We start from the raw sequence: 22,570 nt of genomic DNA, 5'->3' as shown, positions 1-22,570 counted from the left end.
TATAGGCTAAAGCTGTTAAATTCCGGGCATTATTGAAATCCCTACTCTCTGATTGGTTAAAATTCCGGGCATTATCCAATCAGTAATGGCCTGGAATTTTTGGCACAATGACAAGTTTGTCAGCCAATCAGCTTTCAGTTCTCATTCACAAAGACTGAAACACAAAAAAGACAACAGCGCAAACGCACATAGTGAAGTTTGTAAAAATTATATGTATATATTAAAAGGGTAAGATATCTGCGTACTCATTCACAAAGAGTGAGATCAGCTCTCAGACAGGGGAGGTGATTGGACAGGAGGCAGAAGCAAGGCACTGACTCCTCCTCCACCCTGCCTGAAGAGAGCTCTGCACAGGAGAGTGAGGGGAAAGGTTTGTGAGTCTGTTTTGTGGGTGTAAATGGGGCCAGCAGAGTGTTTTATTGGTGTGTGTGTGTCTTCTGTTGGTGTGTGTTTTTTGGGTGTAGAGGGGGCAGCAGAGTCTGTTTTGTTGGTGTGTCTGCTGTGTGTGTGTTTTGAGGTTGTAGAAGGGGGCTGTAGTGTGTGCGTTTTGTGGGTGGAGGAGGGGTACAGAGTGTTTTGTTGGTGTGTGTGTCTGCAGTGTGTGGGTTTACAGGGGGCTGCAGTGGGTGTAGCTGCAAGCTGTTGGTGTGTGTTGTGGATGTAGAGGGGAGCAGCAGTCTGTTTTGTTGGTGTGTGTGTCTGCAGTGTGTTTTGTGGGTGTAGAGGGGGGCTGCAGTGTGTGTGGGTGTAGAGGGTGTAGAGGGTGGAGGAGGGCTGCAGTGTGTGTTTTGGGGTGTGTGTGTAGTTTTCTGGGTACACAGGGGGCTGCAGTGTTTGTTTCTGTGTTTGTGGGTGAAGAAAGGGGCTTCTGTATGTGTTGTGTGTGTTTTGTGAAAGTAGAGGGTGGAGGAGGGCTGCAGTGTGTTATGTGGGTGTAGAGGAGGGGGGCTGCAGTTTATGTAGGGGGGACAGCAGAGTGTGTTTGTGTGTATAGAGAAGGGGCTGCAGTGTGAGTGTGTGTGTGTGTGTGTGTGTGTGTGTGTGTGTGTGTGTGTGTGTGTGTGTGTGTGTGTGTGTGTGTGTGTGTGTGTGTGTGTGTGTGTGTGTGTGTGTGTGTGTGTGTGTGTGTGTATATAGAGGGGGCTAAGTGTATGTACAATTTCCTTTTACTAAACTTGCAGTAAAAGCATAGTAATATAGACAATGCTGATACAAATCAATATGACTACAAAAGTGGATCTTTTTTTAATGAAAATTTAAAAAAAATAAAAAATAAGTCTACATTTAGCCTATAAAAGTAATAATCCCCTCAGAACAGGGCATTACTGGCCAATAATGCTCTGGCTTGGTAAAAGTCCCTCGGCTTCGCCTCGGGCCTTCAACTTTTCCAGCCAGGGCTTTATTGGCCAGTAATGCCCTGTTCTTCGGGAATTATTACTTAAATATGCTTAAATGCATTTGTGATTAGAGCAAGTCAAACAAAGCAAACTGAGCTGAGGATTCATAGAAAGGGAGTATACAGAAAAACCTCATTAATACCACTAGGGGACATGGAGAGTGTAGATCCACTTTATTTCTCTATGTACAGTAGATTCTGGGAATGTGTGGCTACATATATATGCCAATCAGACAAAAATGCAAGACCTAGTGTATATTACTTACAGATGCAGCGGCTGTTATCCGACCATTTATCGGATCAGCGTCTGTGAAGTCTGCTGTAATTCCACGCAGCATTCACTATATCATCTCCCCGTGATGGCTTTCAATCACATGTTTGTTTACCGCCACTGATTACCTGGATTACCTGGATTCTGATTTGTGTGGTTGGAGTTCTGTACGTATCCGCCAGATGGCAAAAGTGAATATCTCTGCATAGACTATACAGTACATTGGGTAGTGGGTAGTCAATGTGCATGTGTTTAAAAAAAGATAAAAACTATGTCCATTACAATGATCCATTGTTAATTGACCTCGGTCGCTGAATTTAGGCGTTTCACATTAAAATATAAAAAACAATGTTGTGGAAATGATTCTACATTGCTACAGTATAGATTAAAAAGTGATTTTATAATCAAAAGTAAATAGTTCTGCGTACATCAAATTAAAAATAAAAAGGCAGTTGGTTAATGGGTTTACCACACCAGGCGACGACTGGAGGCGACACTCTTCACTTGATCTCAAGGAGTGATGGGTCAGCAAACGTCTCGTCTGATGGTCACTCCACACGTGTGGAATCCAAGACTCTCCGTCTCAGGGTGGCATGTGGGTCAGTCCCAAGGTAAAAGTCCCAGAGCACAGAGCTCAAATCGGCATGTAGCAGCCTCCGTCAGTGCCCACACAGCTGAACGCCAGTCGTATACCGCTACTCCTCGTGGAGCGCCCGGCGATGACGTCACGGATCGATCATCCACTTCCGGGAGGCGCCTGCTGGAGTGCACAGCGTGCGAGCCGCGCAGGATACACGCAGCGACACAGGATGCAATGCACGCAATGTACCAATGTGGAAACAGCAGCACTGACTCTCAAATAAAACGGGGGAACACACACAGAAAGTGTTCTAAAAAGCACTGGGGTACAGAAATACGAGCAAAGACACCCTCCAACGCGTTTCGTAACACCAGGTTACTTCTTCAGGGATTGTATGCAGATGGGGGAGTGTACACATATATATACCCAGCATCCCCCAATTAAACGTGCGGTGCCTGATTGCTGTATCATCAATTAAAGGTGCAGCGTATTGCTCATTAAAACCTGCATAAAACAGTGTCTTATAAAGAAAAAAACAGAATTAATTTATAACAAAGTACATGCAAGTAAAGAAAATACAATACTACAATACATATCAAAAAAATGACATATGAATCATTAAAACTAGACGCATGAGATTGGAATTCTGAAAAAGAGAAGCCAAAATTAGAGGCAAACAAATACATATACAGGAATGAGTGTATAAGCAGCATGACATATAAAGGAGGCTAAAGTCTAATACAGGGACCAAATGTCTATATCCTCATTTAACCCCTTAGGGCTCAATGAGTTCATTTGGTAAATCCAAAATGTCTCTTGGTATGAGAGACTTTTAATCCTATCACCTCCCCTTCTTGCTCTAGGGACCACTTTGATACCTTTAAATTGTAAGTTAGAAGGGTCTTTATTGTGGTAAAGTGCAAAGTGACGGGAGAGACTATGCTTCTCATAACCTATTTTGATATTTCTAATGTGCTCCTGTATCCGAGTTTTTAGGCATCTTTTTGTGCGGCCTATATATTGCAGGCCGCACTCACAGTTAATCATATAGACCACATAGGTTGAATTACAATTTATAAAAGAATTGATCTCGAAACTCTCACCAGTGGTGAATGATTTGTAGGTATTTCTCTCTGGGTGAATATGTTTACATATAGAACACTTCCCACACTGATAATTCCCTGTTAGTTTATCACCAAGCCAGGTATTTGATACTGACTTTGCGTGGGTAAAACCCACGTCGCTGGGGGCTAGTGAATTTTTGAGATTTTTTGCCCTTCTATATATAAACTTAGGAACATCTGCAATATGATCACTTAGTACTGTGTCAGTGCATAAAATTGCCCAATGTAAGACCTGGGATCTCCCTAGATAAGGGCATTTTTAATTTGTCCACAGTGATTCTGACCAAAGATCAGAAAACTGTACTCAATAAGGGTCTAAATTTCTCAAGGTCTAGGGGTCCGAACGGCTTTCAGTTATACACAGACCTGCATAAATTTGTGAGGAATATGACCCTTAAATCGCATTTTATCAAAAACGAGAACGAAACTCCACAAGTGATGAATGAAAGTGAGTGTATACCTGAAACAACTGATTCAAACCCTGAGGGTTTGGTTTGTAGACACACCACCTTTAAAACAAGGTCCAAATTTTACCCTGCACAATCTAAAGGGCACCATATTGACACATTTTTCAATATGGTGCTTAATGATTTCTCTAGACTGGTGAAAATCTTTAAACCAGGAGATCTTAGACATAATTTGAATATTCAAGAAAACTTAGCTCTGAAGTGTCTAAAAAACAATAAAGACCTGATCATTAGACAGGCGGATAAAGGGGGTGGGGTGGTCCTCCAAAACCATAAGGATTACGAACAGGAGGCCCACCGCCTCCTTTATGATTCATCCTTCTATAGGGTACTTAGCAAAGACCCTACTAGTGATTACATTATCCTCCTAAAGGAGCTATTGGATGAGGCCTTTTCTAACACCGTTATCACGAAAGCTGAGTTTGACTTTTTGTTTAATGATTCTCCTAAAATACCAATTTTTTATCATTTGCCCAAAGTCCAAAAGTCTATTTCCAACCCCCCTGGTCATCCCATTATTTCGGGAATAGATTCCCTTACTGCGAATCTCTCGCAGTATGTGGACTTCTTTTTGCAGACATACGTTAACCAACTGCCATCCTACCTAAAAGACACATCTTCTGTTCTCCTAGCCTTTCAGGACTTTGAATGGAAGAGCACATATAAATGGATTACGTGTGACGTGCAGGCGCTGTACACCCACATCCCACACGACAAGGGCCTACAGGCAGAAACTACTCTACATCATCTCAATACAGAATTCATTTTGAAATCTATTGAGTACATACTGACCCATAATTATTTTTTGTTTTTGACCGAGTTCTTTATAGAGGTTTGCGGAACTGCAATGTGTACGAGATTTGCACCCAGTTTCGCGAACCTGTATATGGGTCAGTGGGAGGAACAGAGCATTTGGAGTAATAACCCTTTTAGTAAACAGATAATCATCTGGTGTCGCTATATCGACGATATCCTATGTGTATGGGAGGGGGATGATTTATCCATCTGCTCTTTCCTCTCCTACTTGAATGCCAACGATAGGAATTTGTTTTTTACGCTTGTGTCCAACCCACTCAGCATTAACTTCTTAGATCTACAATTAACAGCATTGGGCAATGGAAATGTTTCCACCAAGGTCTTTTTTAAAGAAATCGATGCCAACAATTTATTAATGGCAAGCAGTAACCACAAAAAATCGTGGATTACTAATATTCCCAAGGGCCAATTTATCCGTATTAAACGGAACTGCAGTGGGGATCAAGATTTTGAGACACAATCCAAATTGCTTTTTGAAAAGTTCTTAGAAAGAGGTTACTCTAGTGCGAGTTTGACTAGAGATCTTGATGTAGTTCGACGTATGGACAGGCAGTCAATGTTAGTCCCAAAAATTAAAGAAAAAACTAATGACCAGAGTAATTTGATAGAAGTGCCTTTTATTACTACCTATAATTCAATGAATAAAAAAATTGAAAGAATTATACAACGACATTGGGCAATTTTATGCACTGATCCAGTACTAAGTGATCATATTGCAGATCTTCCTAAGTTTATATATAGAAGCGCAAAAAATCTCAAAAATTCACTAGCCCCCAGCGACGTGGGTTTTACCCACGCGAAGTCAGTATCAAATACCTGGCTTGGTGATAAACCAACAGGGAATTATCAGTGTGGGAAGTGTTCAATATGTAAACATATTCACCAAGAGAGAAAAACCTAGAAATCATTCACCACTGGTGAGAGTTTCGAGATCGATTCTTTTATAAATTGTAATTCAACCTATGTGGTCTATATGATTAACTGTGAGTGCGGCCTGCAATATATAGGCCGCACAAAAAGATGCCTAAAAACGCGGATAAAGGAGCACATTAGAAATATCAAAATAGGTTATGAGAAGCATAGTCTCTCCCGTCACTTTGCACTTTACCACAATAAAGACCCTTCTAACTTACAATTTAAAGGTATCAAAGTGGTCCCTAGAGCAAGAAGGGGAGGTGATAGGATTAAAAGTCTCTCATACCAAGAGACATTTTGGATTTACCAAATGAACTCATTGAGCCCTAAGGGGTTAAATGAGGATATAGACATTTGGTCCCTGTATTAGACTTTAGCCTCCTTTATATGTCATGCTGCTTATACACTCATCCCTGTATATGTATTTGTTTGCCTCTAATTTTGGCTTCTCTTTTTCAGAATTCCAATCTCATGCGTCTAGTTTTAATGATTCATATGCCATTTTTTTTATATGTATTGTAGTATTGTATTTTCTTTACTTGCATGTACTTTGTTATAAATTAATTCTGTTTTTTTCTCTATAAGACACTGTTTTATGCAGGTTTTAATGAGCAATACGCTGCACCTTTAATTGATGATACAGCAATCAGGCACCGCACGTTTAATTGGGGGATGCTGGGTATATATATGTGTACACTCCCCCATCTGCATACATCCCTGAAGAAGTAACCTGGTGTTACGAAACGCGTTGGAGGGTGTCTTTGCTCGTATTTCTGTACCCTCGTGCTTTTTAGAACACTTTCTGTGTGTGTTCCCCCGTTTTATTTGAGAGTCAGTGCTGCTGTTTCCACATTGGTACATTGCGTGCATTGCATCCTGTGTCGCTACGTGTATCCTGCGCGGCTCGCATGCTGTGTACTCCAGCAGGCGCCTCCCGGAAGTGGATGGTCGATCCGTGACGTCATCGCCGGGCGCTCCACGAAGAGTAGCGGTATACGATTGGCATTCAGCTGTGTGAGCACTGACGGAGGCTGCTACATGCCGATTTGAGCTCTGTGCTCTGGGACTTTTACCTTGGGACTGACCCACATGCCACCCTGAGACGGAGAGTCTTGGATTCCACACGTGTGGAGTGACCATCAGACGAGACGTTTGCTGACCCATCACTCCTTGAGATCAAGTGAAGAGTGTCGCCTCCAGTCGTCGCCTGGTGTGGTAAACCCATTAACCAACTGCCTATTTATTTTTACTTTTATGTACGCAGAACTATTTACTTTTGATTATAAAATCACTTTTTACTATGTGCGTTGTGCGCCCTGTTTTTTTGTTGTTTGTCTAGTTCCAGGGGTGTCGAGCCACCCCCAAGAAAGGCTGCAGACCCACATCTAGTGTTATCCTTACATTTAAGGTCAACAATATTGTTTATGTTCACTGTGCACTGTTCACTGATTGTGTTTTACTAGGTATTAGCTGCGCACCATCACCTATTCTTTTTATTGTTGTCACTTGTCTCTAGGTGCTGCACTTTTATACTAGTTATTTTTCACTTTTTCTACACTTATTTAAGTGTTGTTCTGTAACAATCTAGCAATATGGTGTGGGGTTTACTCAATCTCAGAGATAAACGACAAGAACAATTTGATCGTTTATTCTCTGAGAAACCTAAAGACTATTCAGAAGGGGAGGAGGTTGATTTATCAATAGAAGGACATTTTAAAGTCCTAGAAAATCTTTTGTTAAAGGATAACAAGCTTTGGCTTGAAAAAACTACCTTACAAAAATATATAGACTGTAAAAGAATCCCAAGGGGGTTACGTGTCCAGAAACCACCTACATTTGGGAAAGAAAACGAGCACTTTATGAAAGAATGGAACAGGATTTTTGATGAGTGTTCCATAGATCTGATGCGTTTAATTATTTTTGAACGCACTAAATCCATTTTACTAATTGAGAAAGAAATACTGAAAGAGATTAAAATCATGGAGCCCATAGTAATTGATAAGGATTGCTCCAAGATTGAAGTTGAACTACTTGCCAAATTAGAGAGTACAGGAGAAGAGATAGTCAAACATAAACATGAAAAATTTCTGAGATAAAGCTGATTATGACAATGGGAGAGAAAGAGATTGGGCCAAAAAGGGAGAAAGAGGTAGAGTGATAGACAAAGTGTATATTCCCAATCACGGTGCCAGGAAGGACCAACATACATCTGGCAATAGAGGCTCCGGTAGAAGAGGCCCCCCCAGACACCGTGGTTGGTCAAATTATAGGAGACATGATCACTACCAGAATAGATCTAGGGATAGAAGAGATGATCATAACTATACTAACCATAGTACCAATATTAGACAGAACAACTCTGAGAAATATAGGGAACAAAACCCCACACCTCCACCTCCCAAAAATAGATCAGAACCAAGAAAAGATGAGTATCAGTCTGTCAGGATTGCTCACCACAAACGAGACAGGACCGCGGTGCTGAGGTGGGAAATGTTATTACGCCACCCACAGCCACGAGGGCACGTCTTGATTGAAGAGTGGTCTGGGATTCCGGGATCGGGGTAGGAGAGGTACGGATGGTAGAGGGTGCGATAGCCAAGTCCAGGGTAGAGAGTGAGACATTGTCGTTTACCGTAAGCCAGAATCAGGATGCCAGAGATGAGGAGAGTCGTGCTGCCGTATGCCGAGTTCGGGATGCCAGAGGTGCAGGAAGACGTAGCAGAAGCCGGTCCGGTACACGAGGAAATCTGTGAAACAGAACTAGGGAGGCAGAGAGTGATGAGAACAACTGGTTCTATGCTCAGCCGACGAGTTAATGAAACTGGAGGGTATATGTAGGTACGAGGAACCAATGGCCGAGTAGCAAGGTGGGGGTGTGTGAATGGGCCAGGCTGAGACAGGGATAGGTCTAAATGAGTTCCTGGAGGAGGAGCTATAAATCCTAGAAGAATTGGTGAATTGTATTGTGGCATTGGAAAAGCGTACTGTGTCTTTAAAAGGTTGGTGCGCCCCTGTGTGGCCGCGCCTCCGTGTGGCAGCGCTTGTGGATGCGTGCGCGGTCCCACGCCCTGAACCGAGGGCAGAAGAGGAGACCTGACGTGCGCGTGCGCGTATGAGAGGAACAGAGCTCGGCGCCATGAGGGAGACATCCATGTGAGCCGCGGGAGCCCCAGACAGAGCCGCGGGTGAGTGAGGAGCACACCGTGGGCGGCGTGACTCCTGCCTCCTTACACAGTCTAAAGATGAGTATAAGTCTAAAGAAACATCTAGTAACAAACCAGTTATTGAGTCCCCGTCAGGTTCCCGTTTTTTAGAATTACTAAGAAGCAGGTTCTCCCCGGTGAAAGAGAAAAAGAAGGAGAAGAGACAGGAACAACTAAGCAGTCCTGCAGGGAGATCAAAAGTAAAAAGATCGCTACCAGAAGAGGAACGAGAGCAGGATCCAGGGTCAAAGAGAAGGGACTCAAGTGTAGACCTGGGATCTCCCTAGATAAGGGCATTTTTAATTTGTCCATAGTGATTCTGACCAAAGATCAGAAAACTGTACTCAATAAGGGTCTAAATTTCTCAAGGTCTAGTGGTCCGAACGGCTTTCAGTTATACAAAGACCTGCATAAATTTGTGAGGAATATGACCCTTAAACGGCATTTTATCAAAAATGAGAATGAAACTCCACAAGTGATGAATGAAAGTGAGTGTATACCTGAAACAACTGATTCAAACACTGAGGTTGGTTTGTTGTCACACCACCTTTAAAACAAGGTCCAAATTTTACCCTGCACAATCTAAAGGGCACCATATTGACACATTTTTCAATATGGTGCTTAATGATTTCTCTAGACTGGTGAAAACCTTTAAACCAGGAGATCTTAGACATAATTTGAATATTCAAGAAAACTTAGCTCTGAAGTGTCTAAAAAACAATAAAGACCTGATCATTAGACAGGCGGATAAAGGGGGTGGGGTGGTCCTCCAAAACCGTAAGGATTACGAAAAGGAGACCCACCGCCTCCTTTATGATTCATCCTTCTATAGGGTACTTAGCAAAGACCCTACTAGTGATTACATTATCCTCCTAAAGGAGCTATTGGATGAGGCCTTTTCTAACACCGTTATCACGAAAGCTGAGTTTGACTTTTTGTTTAATGATTCTCCTAAAATACCAATTTTTTATCATTTGCCCAAAGTCCACAAGTCTATTTCCAACTCACCTGGTCGTCCCATTATTTCGGGAATAGATTCCCTTACTGCGAATCTCTCGCAGTATGTGGACTTCTTTTTGCAGACATACGTTAACCAACTGCCATCCTACCTAAAAGACACATCTTCTGTTCTCCTAGCCTTTCAGGACTTTGAATGGAAGAGCACATATAAATGGATTACGTGTGACGTGCAGGCGCTGTACACACATATCCCACACGACAAGGGCCTACAGGCAGTCCAATTTTATCTGGAGGCAGATACTACTCTACATCATCTCAATACAGAATTCATTTTAAAATCTATTGAGTACATACTGACCCATAATTATTTTTTGTTTTTGACCGAGTTCTTTATACAGGTTTGCGGAACTACAATGGGTACGAGATTTGCACCCAGTTTCGCGAACCTGTATATGGGTCAGTGGGAGGAACAGAGCATTTGGAGTAATTACCCTTTTACAGTAGTAAACAGATAATCATCTGGCGTCGCTATATCGACGATATCCTATGTGTATGGGAGGGGGATGATTTATCCATCTGCTCTTTCCTCTCCTACTTGAATGCCAACTATAGGAATTTGGTTTTTACGCTTGTGTCCAACCCACTCAGCATTAACTTTTTAGATCTACAATTAACAGCATTGGACAATGGGAATGTTTCCACCAAGGTCTTTTTTTAAAGAAATCGATGCCAACAATTTATTAATGGCAAGCAGTAACCACAAAAAATCGTGGATTACTAATATTCCCAAGGGCCAATTTATCCGTATTAAATGGAACTGCAGTGGGGATCAAGATTTTGAGACACAATCCAAATTGCTTTTTGAAAAGTTCTTAGAAAGAGGTTACTCTAGTGCGAGTTTGACTAGAGATCTTGATGTAGTTTGACGTATGGACAGGCAGTCAATGTTAGTCCCAAAAATTAAAGAAAAAACTAATGACCAGAGTAATTTGATAGAAGTGCCTTTTATTACTACCTATAATTCAATGAATAAAAAAATTGAAAGAATTATACAACGACATTGGGCAATTTTATGCACTGATCCAGTACTAAGTGATCATATTGCAGATGTTCCTAAGTTTATATATAGAAGGGCAAAAAATCTCAAAAATTCACTAGCCCCCAGCGACGTGGGTTTTACCCACGCAAAGTCAGTATCAAATACCTGGCTTGGTAATAAACCAACAGGGAATTATCAGTGTGGGAAGTGTTCTATATGTAAACATATTCACCCAGAGAGAAAAACCTACAAATCATTCCCCACTGGTGAGAGTTTCGAGATCGATTCTTTTATAAATTGTAATTCAACCTATGTAGTCTATATGATTAACTGTGAGTGCGGCCTGCAATATATAGGCCGCACAAAAAGACATACCAAGAGACATTTTGGATTTACCAAATGAACTCATTGAGCCCTAAGGGGTTAAATGAGGATATAGACATTTGGTCCCTGTATTAGACTTTAGCCTCCTTTATATGTCATGCTGCTTATACACTCATCCCTGTATATGTATTTGTTTGCCTCTAATTTTGGCTTCTCTTTTTCAGAATTCCAATCTCATGCGTCTAGTTTTAATGATTCATATGTCATTTTTTTGATATGTATTGTAGTATTGTATTTTCTTTACTTGCATGTACTTTGTTATAAATTAATTCTGTTTTTTTCTTTATAAGACACTGTTTTATGCAGGTTTTAATGAGCAATACGCTGCACCTTTAATTGATGATACAGCAATCAGGCACCGCACGTTTAATTGGGGGATGCTGGGTATATATATGTGTACACTCCCCCATCTGCATACAATCCCTGAAGAAGTAACCTGGTGTTACGAAACGCGTTGGAGGGTGTCTTTGCTCGTATTTCTGTACCCCCGTGCTTTTTAGAACACTTTCTGTGTGTGTTCCCCCATTTTTTGAGAGTCAGTGAGAGTCAGTGCTGCTGTTTCCACATTGATACATTGTGTGCATTGCATCCTGTGTCGCTGTGTGTATCGTGCGCGGCTCGCACGCTGTGCACTTCAGCAGGCGCCTCCCGGAAGTGGATGGTCGATCCGTGACGTCATCGCCGGGCGCTCCACGAGGAGTAGCGGTATACGATTGGCATTCAGCTGTGTGGGCACTGACGGAGGCTGCTACATGCCGATTTGAGCTCTGTGCTCTGGGACTTTTACCTTGGGACTGACCCACATGCCACCCTGAGACGGAGAGTCTTGGATTCCACACGTGTGGAGTGAACATCAGTTGAGACGTTTGCTGACCCATCACTCCTTGAGAACAAGTGAAGAGTGTCGCCTCCAGTCGTCGCCTGGTGTGGTAAACCCATTAACCAACTGCCTATTTATTTTTACTTTGATGTACGCAGAACTATTTAATTTTGATTATAAAATCACTTTTTAAACTATACATCACTATGTGCGTTGTGCGCCCTGTTCTTTTGTTTTTTGTCTTTTTCCAGGGGTGTCGAGCCAGCCCCAAGAAAAGCTGCAGACCCACATCTAGTGTTATCCTCACATTTAAGGTCAACAATATTGTTTATGTTCACTGTGCACTGTTCACTGGTTGTGTTTTACTAGGTATTATCTGCGCACCATCACCTATTCTTTTTATTGCTACAGTATGCCTGCGCAATTGTTGAATGGACATACACTGAACATCATGTCAAGTCCTTATACTAAACCCGACTGCAGTTACGCATATTTAATATTTTCTGCAATTAATGCTGGAACATATAAGAAGGCGACTTTAGCAGAGATATATGGCTATATCATTGACAACTATGATTTCTTCAAATTTTCACCAAATTAATGTGAGTGGAAGCATTTGATAAGGCAAACTTTAACTATGAATGATTGCTTTTTTCGCTCAACCACTCCTCCGGGATGTATGAGAGGTTATTAGCTGGTGCTCCCAGCTTTTAGCAGTATTTTTGCTAATGGCGACTTCAAAAGGAGAAAGGTCGGGTTTAAACCATTAAAGATTTGTACTTCCCCACCTTGCAATGTTCCACCACTGGCTTACCAGTACTACAGCAATAACGGGTCGACCGTCACTGAAAACATGGTGAATCGCAATCCTGGCTACCTGGCCTCGCCTGATTACCAGCTTCAGCAGGCACCTGTCAATTTTAATGCTGATTTACATGAGGGATCCCAGCTGTTATGCACAATACTGTACACCCATGATATTGAGTCGTCACCTCCTCCCTTTTAGCAGAGTATATATTGAAAGTAAATATAATGTACTAAACAGTTGTAACTTTAATTCCCAATGATACACTACAGTATATACATTACTGTATGTACTGTATACGTACAATATAGTACATCGCCGTCAATGCTTGTACACATGCACACTAGAGCATGAGTTGAAGCATGCGCACTAGCTCTATACGGTACTAAAAGCATATTTTTTTTTCACAAATGAAAGTTTGAAATCGACCGTCAAAAGATGATATGGATGAAGTTCGATGGAACTCTAAAATCGCTATTTTTTATTCTTTCCCTTTTTTACTTTTATACAGTATTACCTGATTCACAATTTAAAAATGTTTCACACATTTAGGGAGACAACACATACAGTAATGATCGATAGATTTGTCATAACCTTTAATACAATTTCACAACTAAAGGTGTCATGCTTTTATTCAACTTCCTGGTTAATTGGGTGAATAATGCCTTCACATATGATGGGACACCGAACAGTGATGTTGCATATTGCTGTATACCTGTTATTAGACTTTGTATATGTAATTTATTTGGGTAAGAAACCTCGGGAAAAAAATATTAATAATTTTTTGGGGGGTTAGGGATTTCTATTCATTACCAACATTCTTAACTTTTGGTAGGCTTGGTCTGCTGTTCATACTGTTTACGGAAATATTCCACACACACAAACATGGTCTCAGGCACTGTAGTGAAAAGTTTTATTACTTTTTCAAACCGTTCAAACAGTTTATTTCTAATCCTTCACGCTCAACACACAGCATTAGACCAAGACAGACCAATTTAGTTGCACCTCCCCCCCCCCTCCCACACACAAAGCCAAGCAAAAGGCATTCGACTCGTTATCAACACCACTCCCGGGCCATAGGAAATTCACACACAAAGACACAAAGTTTCAGGCTTTGGCTCTTGGCTGAGAAATTACATTTCCAGGTTTCACACGCATGTGCATTGCTGATTAATCCTGCATTGTGATTTGTGTAGAAAGACTTCACTGCCAATGTGAAATTGAAGTCCGAAAAAAAAAGACATATCATTTTTTTTAAATGAGCAGCAGAGAAGGCGGCCCCAGGACATGTCTAGAACGGCACACAAATTGGTCATGCACTTCGAGACCGCCACCCGGTGCGAGATTGCAGCGTTGTGGAAGCAGAATGAGATCCCAATTATCCCCAAAATCAGTAACCGAATTTGGCACGTTTGCCAGATGGAACAGTTGACGAGTTGGGTCAACGACTCTGGCACCAAATTTCTAAAAGTCTGGAACCCGTGGCTAGAACAAACCAACATCCCAGGGGTGGACGCCGCCACAATTTTGCACTAATAATAATAAATGCGTTCTCCTTGGATGGGATAGACTGGACACGGACATAGGGACACACTAGACAGAGCCACCCAGCAGTTACATTAGGCGGTAGGATCAGTGGAGATACTACGCAGTCACTCTGGATCGCATGGACCCTCCTCCAGAGCTTCGCAAGATCACCCCCCCTTACCCTCTGTGTACCCCCCCCCAGTCTTGTGAGTCGAGTATGTCTTGTCTCGCTTCCCTTTATGTTGTTCGTCTGATGCTGTTAGTGTTGACAGTTGTTAAATATAAAAATGTGGACTGACTGTAATGTACACCTATGGGAGGTGAGTTTCTGTATATCTGCTTTCCACAAATAAAATTGAAAGTTGAAAAAAAAAAATGAGCAGGAGAGAATAATTGTGAGGTTTAAACAAAACCTTGTGATGCTTACTTTTCTTATTTAAACCAAATTTAACAAATTTAAAATCACTACCTTTTTATTTATCAATGATGTTGTACAGTATATTGCTGTATAATTAGACTTTGTATACAAGTACCAGCTTGTATGCACTAAGAAGAATAGGACAATAATATACATTTTTTAATCTGTTTTGTTAATTATATTCATATGAGTAAAAATTCATGTAAAGTCATTTGTGGGTTGAAAATTGGACCACAGTTAGTCAAATTTGCAATGCACAAACGAAATACACAGTCAGATTTTTTTTTTTGTGGTCAATAATGGCTTTTTGGAACTTTTGGCTAAACTCTCTTTAAAATCCTGAAGGATAAGCAAGAACACATATGGCTTATCTGAAATTAGATACCCATTGTGGGCTTTATTATTTCAGCAGACATGGTGACTTGGATGCATTTTATGTATTTCTTTTTAACCAAATCCAAAAGTATTCCCTCATAATCTAAAAACATTCAATGTTATTTATATGAATAATCCAACCACCAAATATCACATCACATTTTTTTTCTAAAGGAACCAAGGTCATTGTGACAGCAGTATGATTTAGTTCTTCAAAAGATATGTGTAGGAGAGTAGTTCTCATCACATTCTGAAATTCAGATGTCTGTCCCATTCCATATGGTGTCTTTTAAACATTACGTAATAGTTCTACAAATAAAAATGTTCCGCTCTTGATTATTAGAATTAGATAAACTGTAAATTAAATAAATATGATAAAGCCCCTAACAACTTAGACATACTCCGTGACATTTAAGAAAATCCATATTCTGTTCAAGTACATTAACAAAAGCCATCTATGGGGCCTATGCAGAAAGGGCTGAAAAATGGCATTCGCTAGGGTTTCAATTCGCCAGGTTTTTGGCGTGTTAACCTCGCTGTATGCAGGAAGGGCCGAATCCCTGGCGAATTAATGCGCCACCACCATTTGATAAAATGGCGAGTAACCGCTGGTGAGACGGCTGCCTGGCGAGAAACTGCTGAGAAGCCGTCCTCTGGCGAGTTATGTCTGCAGCAGAGAGAGATCCGTTGCTCTCTCTGCGCAAACATCAGAACATTAAAAATTATTTAAAAACCATTTTTATTCATAGTGTACATGTGCAGGGGGTCTCCGGAGCTGAACCGCATTGGTTTCAGGTCCGGGGACCCCTGCTTCCCGAGATACAGGCCCCTTTATGAGGTGCCAGTATCCCTCTGCATTTAAAGGTCCCGATCACGTGACCGCGGAATGAAAACAAAGCAGAGGGCCTGTATCTCGGGAAGCAGGGGTTCCCCGGACCTAAAACCAAAGCGGTTCAGCTCCGGAGACCCTCTGCACATCTACAGTATAAATAAAACACACATATCAATACACAATGATTCCTTACTTTAGCAGCTATGTGCTATGGTAACGAAGCAACATTAATGTATTTTTAATAATAGTGTACTGTGAGCAGGGGGTCTCTGAGCCACATATCAATGCGGTTCAGCTCAGGGGGCCCCCTGCTCCCGCACAATATTATTAAAATACAGAAATGCTAAGGCAATGAAGGGTTAAGGCAGAAAAGCATGTTTATTGGAGACAATTGCCCCCAATAAACATTGCAATAAACAACATACACCCCCTGTGTATTTAAAATACATAAACAAGAATAAATACATTAAATACCTTTAGCACTTACCCATTACCGGTTGCCACGATGAAGGCCATCCTCATCTTCATCCTGCCCATGCCCCCTCCGCTGCTGCAAAACAGACACAAGAATAAAAACATCCAATGTAATGTCCCCTAACCCCTTAATCACCATAGCGGTTATTAACCGCTACAGTCATTAAGGGGTTAACCCACCCTCACCCACCATTCAGGATGCCTAAATACCCTCCCACACTAACCCCCCACCCCGTGAGGCCTAACCACCATCACCCACTACCCACAAGGGAGGCCTACCCACATACCGTTGGGGAACCCCCCCCCCCCACCCCCAGTACACACAATAAAAACAATACAGTGAACACAATAAACATCATTATATTTAATAAATACATTACCCACCCCCTGTGCCCCCCCATAAATACATGATTTATCCTTTTACAAACAGGGTTCATAACACAGCCCCACGCGAGTCCCCGGTGGGCTGGCGGGGCACCTGACAGACCTACAGGGTACCAGCAGCCCTTTTCAAACAGTTTCTGGAGGCCTGCTGGTGGGTCCTGCCAAGCGCCATGGCCCCCAGGTGGTCTCCATGGGTCACCGTGGGCAACAATTTTGTCCCCACGGTAGGCCCAAGGATGTCTGGGAGCCCCGGGCCAGACCCACAGGCTTTCAATGACGTCACATCCTTTCTCCCCCAAGCCTCTGTCACATGGTATACTAGAGCCAATCAGAGTAGAGATGGAGTTCCCACGCTCTGATTGGCTACCGTACCATGTGTGAACGGCCATGTTTCTTTTAATGACGTCATCTTAAAGGCAATTGAAGCAAAGCCATTCTGATTGGCTGTGCTTTCATTGCCTTTAAGTGACGTCATCATTTTTTTTTTAGTCGGCCAAAACACATGGTTTTCACGGCCCAATCAGGGCCGTGGGAACCATATGACGGAAATGTGACGTCATAGGCCTTTAAAAGCCTATGTCGTCTCATTTTGAAGCCAGCCGCCGAGGAGGAAGGACCTCCTACAGAAGAAAGAAGACCAGGGCGTGGCCGAAGACGGGAAGAAGACCCCGGAAGAAGATAGAAGAAAGAAGAATACAGATGAAGATGGATTACAATTAGAAGACCCGTGGATTGTTTTGGATTTTTAGATTAATGTTTATTTTTTTATGGTTTTTTATTTTATGGGTTCCTGTGCCTGGTGGTTTTGATCGTGAGTAAGCTGATCAACGGGAGTCGGTGGGGTCAAGCAATAGTAAGTGAACTAAAGAAATGTATTTAATTGAACTTGTTATTTTTTTTTAACTATTTTCTTTACATGTTTATTTAATTTTCTGTGGTATATCTTTTCTTGCCACTGTATGTATGTATGTATGTCTAGAGAGATATATACATACAGGGTAAGAAATGATAGTGTTTTAAAAGCTTGATTTGATGTGTTTTTAATTAATTTGACTATGCATCTACAGTATGCTTAAATGTGTGTTTAAAGTATTTTAAAATTAGATAGATGTAATCGTTGCTATTGTATGTTGTATTAATGGTCAGGGTTAGGCTTGGTTGTCAATTTTTTATGCTTGTTGGTACTTATATATTTTCACAGGCTACATTGTTCAGTTGCAGGTTTGAATTAGTTAATTGTTTAATTGTTAGGGATGGAATGTAAATTGTTTAGGGATGGAATGTAAATTGTTTAGGGATGTCATTAATGAATGGTAATTGATTTATGTTTACCGGATTGGTTACAATAGTATATTTGTTTGGAGTTATCTATATTTTGCTTGCAATGTTATTGTTAACATTCATTTGCAGAATGTATATGGTGCTTAGATTGTATGCATCATATATACAATGTAAATGCAATGTGTTGATTGTGATTTGAGGTTTTTGATTGGCATTTGATCTTTTTGATTGTAATATCAGTTAGGATTATGAAAGGAAATTAATTGTATTGTAGTGTGTCTTTATGGAGAACTGTTATTTTGAGTACAGCATGTTTTTGATAACCCTTCTACATTTATTTTTATATTGGTTCATCATGTGTGTGTGTATAAATATATATATACATATATACATATATTTGCATGATGAAGCTAATGTACAAATTCATGGGTGAAGGGTGGGTATCGGGCCAGTGTGGCTTAACCCCTTAATTACCTTTGCGGTTATTATCCGATATGGTATTTAAGGGGTTAATTGATATCTGAATGTAATTGCAATGTATTGGCTTTGTATTGGCTATGTTTTTTGTGGGCAAGACAAGGATGTTGCTGGCGACTGAGACTTCTTATTGATAAGGTCAGTAGTACTTAATTTATTTGAATATGCTAGTTAATGTTTTTAATAATGGGCAAATAATCTATTATCCCTATCTGGATAATAGTTATTTTGCACATTATTGTACTGTAGGTGTTGCGGGGGGGGGTTTATGTATTGAATATATAGGCCAGGTTTATTTTTTTACATTCAGGGTTTGTTCCATGGTTCCGCGTGAGACCTCTGGAGACCACCTGCGGGTCTCCTCAGGTATCTCACGGGTATCAGGCTGGTGGTTCCACGGGTGACACATGCGGGGATGAAGCGGTGGCATCACATCTGTGGGGGCACCGCGGACCCGTAGTCTGCGGGGATGGAGCAGTGGTCCCACATCCGTGGGGGCCCGCCGACCCATAGGTGCGGGGATGAAGCGGTGGTCCCACATCTGTGGGGGCACCGCGGACCCGTAGTGAGCACTCGTGAGTTCCCCAGACCCCGTGGGAACCACCCGAGGCCCCGCAGACAGCTGTGAGTCTGACCTGGAGCTCCCAGACATCCTTGGGCCTATCGTGGGGACCCAATTGTGGCCCACGGTGACCCAAGGAGACCACCTGGGGGCCATGGTGTTTGGCAGGACCCACTAGCAGGCCTCCAGAACCTGTTTGAAAAGGGCTGCTGGTACCATGTAGGTCTGTCAGGTGCCCCGCCAGCCCACCATGGAGTAGCATGGGTTTGTGTTATGAACCCTGTTTGTAAAAGGATAAATCATGTATTTATGGGGGGCACAGGGGGTGGGTAATGTATATAATAAATATAATGATGTTTATTGTGGGTCACTGTATTGTTTTTATTGTGTGTACTGGGGGTGAGGGGGTTCCCCAACGGTATGTGGGTAGGCCTCCCTTGTGGGTAGTGGGTGAGGGTGGTTAGGCCTCACGGGGTGGGGGGTTACTGTGGGAGGGTATGTAGGCATCCCGAGTGGTGGGTGAGGGTGGGTTAACACCTTAATGACTGTAGCGGTTAATAAACGCTATGGTGATTAAGGGGTTAGGGGACATTACTTTGGATGTTTTCATTCTTGTGTCTGTTTTGCAGCAGCGGAGGGGGCATGGGCAGGATGAAGATGAGGATGGCCTTCATCGTGGCAATCGGTAATGGGCAAGTGCTATATGTATTTAATGTATTTATTGCTGTTTATGTATTTAAAATGGGCACATTCACTATTATCCCTTTGTGGATTATAGTAATTGTGGCCATAACTATACTGTATGTGTTAGGGGGGGGGGTTATATCTTTAAAAGTATGTATGTGTTTATTCATTAATTTGGGGGGGGGCAAGTAATTGGTACTGCAGGCCTGCGGGTAACACCCGAGGGCCCCCGCCGGTCTATAGTATCATTGATGTGCATATATGTGTATGTTAGGGGTTATAGGGGTTGTTGTTATATATATATATATATATATATATTCATTTATTTATTTATTCATTTAGATTTATTTATTTAGTGTGGGGCTGCTGTGTGTGATTATTCTTCATTGTGGGTAGCGGGTGTGGGTGAAGGGGGTATTATACCAACGGTGGTTGTTTAGGGCTTGCGGGGGGTAGCAGGAGGGGTTAACCCCTTCATGACCGTAGCGGTATTAACTGCTACGGTCGTGAAGGGGTTAAGTGCACCCGCAACCCACCCGCAAGCCCTAAATTCACACCAAGGGCCAAATACCCCCTTCACCCACACCCGCTACCCACAATAAAGCTGGCACGGTGGGTTAACCCCTTCATTGCCTTAGCGGTTAGCCGCTAAGGTAATGAAGTGGGCTGTACATGCATTTTTCCTGCCTCGGATGCATGCAGGGGGGCTCCGGTGCTGGTATTAATGGGTATCAGCTCTGGAGCTCCCCGACATCAATTCCAGCCAGGAAAAGGGCTGATTTTTTTTTAATGTCCCCTATCGTCGCTCAGCTCTAGCTTTTTGCCAACTTTTGTTGGCGGGGCGATTTGGAGAACATCTCTCCATTTTATTGGCGCAATCAGCGGCGAGATGCTGATCAGGGCTACCTGCATACGGCAGGTTTTGAAACTGGCGAGATATTGCTTCTCGCCACCCGCGCGGCGAGTTTTTAAAACAAAAAAAAAAACTGGCGGTTTTTCCTCATCTCGCCAGTTTCTCGCCATTAACTAATTTGCTATAGGCATATTTGGCGAAAACCTGGCGAGATTGCGCTTCTCGCTGCTCTCTGCATAGGCCCCTATCTTTTTTACAAAACTGCTAAAATGAACTGTGTGCTACTAAGCACACAATAAATAAAAACATGTTTTCGTTTATTAAATCAAATGCCCCATATTTCTTTACCAAATCACTTCCATCACAGTATGACATACACATGCAGCGGCCGTTATCTGATAATTTCTCTGAGCCGTTTTCATAAAGTCTGCTGTATTCCACGCGGCATTCACTCCTTAATCTTCACTGAAGGCTGCCAATCACACCTCTGTTTACCGTTATTGATTTCCTTGATTACCTCGATCATGATTTGTTTGGGTGCAGTTCTTCGCGTACCTGCCAGATGGCAAAAGTGAATCCCTTTGCAGAGACTATCCTGTGGTTAGAGTATAGTCAATGTGCAGGGGGTCTGACGTAACAGCATTAGGGTCAAAGCAGCCATTTTGTTTAACTATTTTTAGTCCGCCATCTTGTCTTTGTGAGTTTTAATTTCATCTTTCTATGTGAAGAAATCTGTGTTAAAGAGAGAATGGAATGTTTTCGCTTCTAGCTGACTTTATTGATCTTTCCTTATCCAATCAGCTTCAAATTGAAAGTGTAAACAGGCCAGATATTATGAGAAGCCTGTAAGATAAGCTCAGTTTCTCATACAATGTGCAAAGTGGCAGAACTGACATCACATTTAACCCCATAATGATTTTTAGCTTACATACAGTTATTCAGTATTATTATGTATTACAAAATGACATCAGCTTTAGTATTGTTATGTATTACAAAATTAGGTAATATTTAGTGACGTGCAAGCCCCCCCATAAAGGGGTGGAGCTTTAGGTTTTAGGGTATAAATATATGGCATACTGTGTTATCTGGGAGACAGCTTTTTGTTTTGAAGCTGTCTCCACTGTGTGCACCTGAAATAAACTCATTTGATAACTGAATCTTTGTTGCAACATTTTTACAACTTTTACAGATGATAGCAGAGAATGGTTTCCAATATCTCGGATGCAGAGCACCTGGATAGGCCACTCCTCGGACACTCAAACCTGAGCGCTCATAAGAATCAAGGTAAAAGGCACCTTTTTGAGGAAAGCCTGAGTTTAAAATTGTTTGAGTGCTGTGTAGAGAGCTGGTCCTTAAAGGGTGTTTCTCTGAGTGACGGAATCCAGCTTTTATCAAGTGAGTTTATTATTCTCTGTTCCTGTATTCATTTCAAAGTATAAGAGTTGTTAGGGCTAAGGTGAGAGTCCCGTTAAGAGTTTTGGTGTTTTGGTGATGAAGGTGAGTGTTTGTATGCTTAAGTGATTGTTTTCAGACCGTCCTGGGTTGTGATAAATATTTTTGTTGTCTGAGCAGGACGGGTCCCTGATTGTATATTTGCTCTGTCTTGTCATTAACATACCAAGTGAGTTCATGGATATCTGGTTAGAAGGTCTTATCTGTATCCATGTTAAAAAATTATAAGGTTTATCAGGACTGGGTTGGACCCTCTGAAGTGATTCAAGTTTTTTCTTTGGTATAGTTATGTTGAAAAAATATGATTGGGGAACAGTCTCGTGACAGGTCCTTATTTGCATATTTACACTATTCAGAACAATAACATGCCAAAAGAGTTGTACGTAATCAGCTTGCGCTGATTATTGTAGCCGAAGTATTGTACAGGTCAATTAAATTTGATTTCTGTAGCCGAAGAAATATTGTACAGGT

Source organism: Ascaphus truei, chromosome 2 (genome assembly GCF_040206685.1).
Source record: "Ascaphus truei isolate aAscTru1 chromosome 2, aAscTru1.hap1, whole genome shotgun sequence".
In the NCBI taxonomy this organism is placed as follows: domain Eukaryota; kingdom Metazoa; phylum Chordata; class Amphibia; order Anura; family Ascaphidae; genus Ascaphus; species Ascaphus truei.
This window is presented reverse-complemented; position numbering follows the sequence as displayed.